This window comes from Stegastes partitus, unplaced genomic scaffold (genome assembly GCF_000690725.1).
Source record: "Stegastes partitus isolate 25-593 unplaced genomic scaffold, Stegastes_partitus-1.0.2 Scaffold509, whole genome shotgun sequence".
Classification (NCBI taxonomy): Eukaryota; Metazoa; Chordata; class Actinopteri; family Pomacentridae; genus Stegastes; species Stegastes partitus.
In genome coordinates, this window is record NW_007578240.1 from 233,584 (window position 1) to 240,994 (window position 7,411).

Genomic DNA, 7,411 nt, shown 5'->3' on the forward strand with positions numbered 1-7,411 from the left:
ACCAGTCTATCACAGGGCTACACTTAGAGACAGACAACCAAGCACACTCACATTCACACCTACAGACAATTTAGAATCACCAATTAACCTCAGCACCACCATGCCGCCCTGTCCATACATACACTGTGCTAATGGAAATGAGCATGTAAAGCAGAGGTTCCCAAACATTTTATGCCCTGACCCCTAAAATATCCATCCATGCATCCATTGTTCTCTGCTTATCTGGGGTTGGGTCATGGTGACAATAATGATGCCAAATACTCGCAACACTCCACTATCCCCAAGGGCGGCTAAAGCATCTGAACTGTTGGGTCAATCCAAACCACGGTTTATGGTCCAAACACACGCCTCATGATAACTCTAAAGAACAGAACCACCTAACGACCACAATATTGTTTTTACAGTAATTTAATATCGGCATGTAGGAGCAGCATTTTGTAACAATTGGGGCTAAAACATGCTACGTCTAATCATGATTTTCTTTCATTCCTGGAAATATTTCGTCAACTCAGTGAGCCGGGACTACCCAGAGGTCCTGAAGCACTCTTTGGGAGTTGCTGATTTAAGGAGCACAAAATTTGAAATTAAAAAAGGTTTATACCTATGCTGTGCATCACTCAACACTTTTAAATTTCAAACTTTCAAACCGTAATCTCACTTCCACAGAACGTATAGTCTTCTACTATTAAGTCTTGCTCAAAGGCACTGTGACAACTATTTACAGAGCTTGAGTAGAACACTGTTCCTTCAGGATCTCCAGGGTCATTCTCTCAGCTGATCTGGAGATTAAAGCTGGACATCATCCGATAACAAGCCCGCTTTTCGAATTCTAACTTCTGTCCTCTCGCTCTGTTCTTTGTTGTCCCCTTCAGCGTGTCATGTCGTGCATCATGCAGCATTGTCTCACTGCAGCTAAGTGTGTTTTAATGACGGTGACCTTATCTGGTATTTACTTTGAAGAGAGTGCTTCTGCTGTGTAATTGTCAACCGCCATATTCTTACCGTCATCAGTCACCCAGTGTTTGTACCAGTCGGCTTTTCACGGTCTTAAGGGATCACTTAATCTAATGAAGTAGGGGCCCCAGTGTCCATCTTCAGTGTGTTTTTCCACTCTTCTGGATTAAGCATGTTTCCTCTATTTAAAGATGACGGACATGCTTACCTCTTAAATGAAACAGAGCAGTTACAACTTGTTCCCCGCAGCACTTTGATTACCTTATTTATCTTTTATCAGATCTCCTCAAAGTAGTCAATACAGTCAAAACGTAGCAGCATTTCACACTTACACACACTTTCCTCACCTTCATGCTGTTGCACAGGCACAACCAGTTCCCATGAAGGTGCACTGAAGATGACAACAGCTGATATGGAGGGAAAAGACACGCTGGGAGAGATGAGATCACATGTTTTCAAGTCTGTGAGGATCAAACTGTGGTGTTCAGTCATGGGTGACAGACGTTGCATACAGAGTGAACAGTGTCAACACTGAAATCATGAGGGAATGTGCAGTGTTGATCTGTAAATCTCAAAGTGTTGTCTGGGGATTTTAAGATTTAAAGCGAGACTTTGAACAGAGTTTACTTTACACATGTGTGTTCAAGAGGCATGCGCGGTTTGTATTTGCTGTAGACTTTGTAGAATTCCTCTCAACAAGGTCGCTCATCTGATAAGAAGTTTTGCAATCGTTTGATGTCACCAGAAATGAAGTAAATCCATCTTCTGCCAACTGGATTACATACTTCTTCATAACATTTCCTCGAATAGATTTGTATCAGTGGTGGTGGGAGGATTTCATGACAGCAGAGTCAGATGCATTGGTTGCTTGTTTATAACAAACATGCTTTACAGTTGTTAGTCGTACCCGTGGTGTTGCTGTACAAACAGCAGGGTCTGGCAGTTGTTTTATCTAATAATCTGTCCGCCACCTTTGTCCAGACTGAAAAATACCAACAACTATTGTATGGATTCATGTGACATTTGGTACTGAAATTCATGGTCCCCAGAGGATGAAACATTCTGATTTCGCTTTGACTGGTAGGTTTATATTCTATGTTCTAAGTGAAATATCTGTAGAAATCTGATGCAGATATCCAAAATTCATACATTAATGTCCTTTGCTGATCATGGCATAAAGACCTCCTGTGGTGAAATTCCACCTTTCACCTTGCTAACGATTCCATATGGGTTTTTTATATGTTAGGTGACATATCATGAGAGCATTTTCACCTTCAAACTGCAGTGTGCTGATCACAATCCTAAAAACACAAATTCAGACATCCAGACTTTCCGTATTATTCTTTTACTTCCGAATCTGATTCTTTGTCTTGATCACATATGGCTGAATTATTCTAACATTGCAACTCGCCGTTGTGTGGTTTAGAATGGTTTTACTGTGTTTGAGGAGGGGTGAGTGGAGCGAGAGGCAGGAACAACATAGATATATACGTTCTAGAAAAAGCATCGGTGTAGAGTTACATCTAAGTCATTTAAAAGCAGGAAGGGATTATTTTCTTCTAAATGTGTCATTTTGATGTGAAGTATTGAGTCTTAATAAACATAACAGCGAGGTTTGAGAAGTCCTCACAGGTTTCAGCCCAAAACAGAAACTTCCAGTGAACATCTGTGAGTGGGGATTTATACTGCTCATATTACCTACTGGGGCTGCAAGGTGGATCGGTGGTTAGCCCCATTGCCTCACAGCAAGAAGGTCGCCGGTTCACGTCCCGGTGAGGACACCCAGGATCTTTCTGCGTGGAGTTTGCATGTTCTCCCTGTGCAGCGTGGGTTCTCTCCGGGTTCTCCTGCTTCCTCCCACACAGTCCAAAAACATGTTGAGGTTAATTGGTGATTCTAAATTGTCTGTAGGTGTGAATGTGAGTGTGCTTGGTTGTCTGTCTCTAAGTGTAGCCCTGTGATAGACTGGTGACCTGTCCAGGGTGTCCCCTGCCTTCACCCTAAGCTGGGATAGACTCCAGCCCCCCCACGACTCGAGTGAGGATTAAGCGGTGTATAGATGATGGATGGATGGATATTACATACTGGAAGATGAGCTGTTTCAGTTTCATTATCAACACAGACACCTTTTCCAAAATACTCCCACTTCATTCTTATTTTCTTGATAGAAACTATTGAACAGGCCTACATGTCAAGTAGCTGCAAATCATCCATTTATGAAACTATATTCATATTGTGAGTGTTGTTTAAGGGAGGGGGGCTGCAGTCACTGCGGTTGCCACATTTTGAGACTTTACTGTAAAACACAGTTTTTTCAGCCATTGGGGACCCAGTACTAGCCTGAGGCTCCATACGGTTGCCTCCGTTGCTTGTTCCCAAGGTGAGGCTGTTGTAACAGCGAGACAGAAGACAACTTTTTGCCAAAACATGAGAAGTGCTTATCCACAACTCATCACCACACTTCAACACAACCCCTGCACTACACCTGCCAAGTTTGAAGGAGATCAGAAAACAGGATGTTGAGAAAATCAACAGAGATTCTTCAATGTATTCGTGAGATGTCCTGGCAGCTGTTGGATGTGTTCAAAATTGAATAAAATGTAAACACTTGCTCAAATACCTGCAAAACTAATGATGTTTTTCTTCCTTGTTCCTTGAGTTCATTGCTAATTACTATTGGTGTACTAAATGATTAACATCTCTCCTGAGTCAAGGCTCACTCATCTCCTACTGATGCCACTTTTAGCACAACTGTGTATCATAGCGGCTCCAAGAGAACAGTGTGTTCACCTGAAGCTCGCCTCTAAATCCAAACATATCAAGCGTAGATGTAGTGTCAGTGTTGTTAACGGTGTGACTCACTGGCTGGTGTGTGTGTGTGTGTGTGTGTGTGTGTGTGTGTGTGTGTGTGTCTAGTTGATGTATCTGTGTGCACGAGTGTGTTTGCATTTTGCTATTTAAAGACATTTAATGGTGCAGTGTAAATGTCAGTTTGAAGTGCCGCAGTAAATATTGTGATGGCTACTAATTTTATGACGTTTCAAGAGTTAACAAATACGTTTTTGCACCCTCCCAAAGGCCTCAGAAAGGCTTCACAAATGCATTCTTAATCCCTGTTGTTTTCAGAAATGGTTTTACTAGAGAGGATCGCCGCTCTGTTTTCAGCTCTCGCAATTAGACGGCGTGTTCTCCTGTTGTTTTAATAAAGAACTGACAGAGGTCACCTCAGGTTTCCTGGTCGTGACGTCAGTGCCTCGTTCGAACGACCCCCCGGAGAGAGTGAAAACAGACAGATAGTTCGAATGTCGAAGGGGAGAAACAAAGAGAAAGGGATAGTTGGATGGGATGGATGGAAAGCTGGAGCCTGTTTTCGTCCAGCCCCAAACAAGTCGGCAGCGACCACACCCTCTCAGGAATTCCTGCTGTAAAACATATTTCATGTCATGTTTTTTGAAGGAGCAGTCGGCCCACACGATAACACACTCTATGTTTCCTTACTTAAAAAGCCTCCAAGTTACATAATAGGACGTATATCGAGATGAATGAAACTATATACCGTCTATAAAATTTGACTTCTGCAGTGAATCGGTTTCACTGGATAATGCTTTATTATTATAATCAGACCAAATACTGAAAAAAAGAAAGGAGGAGATTTGTAATGATAAATGTTATTATGTTTGGACCTTGTTCTCAAGGTTTAGTCAGTTAAAATAGCATCACACAAAAACAGTCAACCTCACATGGGAAACGACACCTAAAGAGAAAATCAAACAAACGCACATGTAGTCCAAGCAAAAAGCAAAACACAAGGTCTCTTGTATATTGGCCGAAATATTTCTGTGTTTTTGTTAAAAGTAAATTGCGTGCGTAAATCTGTGTTTGCATCTTGGTGTGTGTGTACGAGTTGCCGGCCAGATGGCTCTCTGCACAGCCAGTGTGTTTTGGCTCCGACTGCTCCCAGATTCGGAGAAATACTTGACTGTCCACTGTGAAAACTTTCAGTCCCAACGTCGGACACACGGGGCTTTGTGTGTTTGCACTGGCTGCGCTCTATTATTTCATCTTTCGGTCAAAACACAACATGAAGTGTTGCCGGTCATGTCCCATTTGTTAGATTTGTAGTTCCCTTTATTTAATTTACGTCTGTGTGTGTGTGTGTCCAAGTAGGGTCAAGTCAACTTAAACAGGCCGGCTTCGGCTTGTCCGAGCAAAGCCAAACACCGATTGGGCAATAAAATTTGACGAATGTCTTGCGTATGACAGGTTAACACGCTCGTGCAAATCTTACCCGCCTCCTCATCTTCTCCAGATGGTATCAGACCAAAATTTACAGATTTAGCATCAACGTTACAGTTTCCACTACAGCTGGTGAAAACGTGTGCTTGGAGGCAGCTTTAAAGCAACAGTCGTCATCCGACTGACAAGAAAATCATCAAGAAGAGTTTTAGTGACAGCAGTTAACATACTTGTGGTTATTTTGTGTCATTTCCCTTCCTGACATTTGCATTTCCTTGAGTGAATGTCCTTTAGAATGAGAGTTCTTTCAGGATACAACTAACAATTAGTAAGAAAATGACCCTTCTTTAGCAGGACTGTTTTGGTCGTCTGGCTCTTGGACAAAATTGTTCCCCAGAGGCACAATAAAGCCGACGACGGCCAACTCTTACGACTTTGTTTTCAGTAGGTTCAACCCTTTCCCACTTTTTTCTCTCTTCTCGTCATCTCACTTAAACCTCTCACAAGAGAAATGACTCAACACTATTTCTTCTGCTTTCGCCCTTTTTCTTAGCAAAGCAATGAAACGAACACCACCCTTCTGCTCTCACAACATGATCCGTTTTTTGTTTTTTTTTTTCTGCCTGCATAAGAGGGAGGTCGGAGGAATTCGATTCGGACGGTGATGGGCTGCATCCAGGAGGAAGGGCAGCAGCAGCAGCATGTCTGGACAGGGAAGCTGGAGTTTAAAGGGGTCAGAGAAATGTTTTCTTACCTCCTACAATCTTCACTCATGAAGTATTTCAGTTTATACTTCAGTTCATTCCTATGTTCATGCCCCCTTTTTCAACCAGAACCCTCTGCCAACACAGACTCCAACCTCGTTTCTAGTCATATACTCGGGGAAACAAAGCTGTCTCTGTTGCACACAGGAATCCCTTCTGTGTGTTTCACAGCTGAGTATCAACCTGGAACCTCTCTCCCCGCTCTCTAAAACTATTATTACATACCACGATTCTCTCAATGTCCTCATTTCTTTTTTACCTTCCTTACCACCGCTCCCATTCTCTCAGCTGCTTGATGTTATAAATAATGAACTATGGAATGTATCTTTGCTCTTTTTTTCCTGCTTTTGACTGCATTTCTACATGCATACAGACGGGGGATTGGCGCTGCTGAGATTTTCTTTTTTGATGGAGCTTTAGTGTCGTCTGCTTTTATTTGAGGAGTGGACAGATAGAAGCAGTCGGCGCACAAAGAATGCGTCTGTTGCAGGACAAAAGCAGGTCGGGAATGATAATGCTGGTCCGAGAGAGCCGGGCTTATCCCAACCGGCAGTATGGATTTCCTGCCTGCAAACTCCCTTCAGTCACATCAAACACACACACACACACACACACACACAGAGATAAAGGTCACTGACAGAAAGTTCATATTGCTGTCATTACAGCGTTAGTACCGTCTGATGATGTCTGTTTACTGTGTGACTGGACAGTCTCAAGGATTCAAATGTCCTTGAATATACTGGTGCAGATACTTTATTATTACATTAAAAAAAGCCGATAAACAATGTCCAGTCAGGGAGCTATAGTTAGTTTTCAGTGCAGACATTGCATTATAATATTCTTACTCTTGTAGTTATGGAGCTATATTTCAACTGCCTGTTAGTGCTGGGAAATATGATGAGGTTTACAGCAAGACTGAAAAAATCAGAGGGTTGATAATGAGTTTTCTTAGAGGCTGTGGTAAAAAAATCAGCTAACATTTAAATTAATATGGTAGTATCTGTTCATAGGTAATGCTGATTCGTCACATCTCAACAATTAATGCTAAAAGACCGTAAATAATGCTAATAATTCTGTTTCATTTTCAAGTTTAAACCCAATGTGCTTCCAGGATTTACGACTTGGATCAGCTGATCTGTGGAGCCTTGCTGGGCTGTAAGTGGTTAAAAGGTCTTTGATATAATGTGGAGGAGGACGTGGATAGCCTTGTGTGCAAGTGAAAACATTTGTAAGTTTGTTCTCAACATAACTGGCAACCAGTGCAGGGATTGTTGACATTGGGGTGTTGTGACAGGACCTCCCGGATTTAGTTAGTAATCTGGCTGCTGAGGTCTGGACGAGTTGTGAGACTGAGTGACACAGCAGCTTCAACAGAAATCTGCATAATCACATTGTGACCATGACAACATGCAGACGCTAGCATTTAGCTCCAGACAGCGCTACGCCTGTGCTGTTAA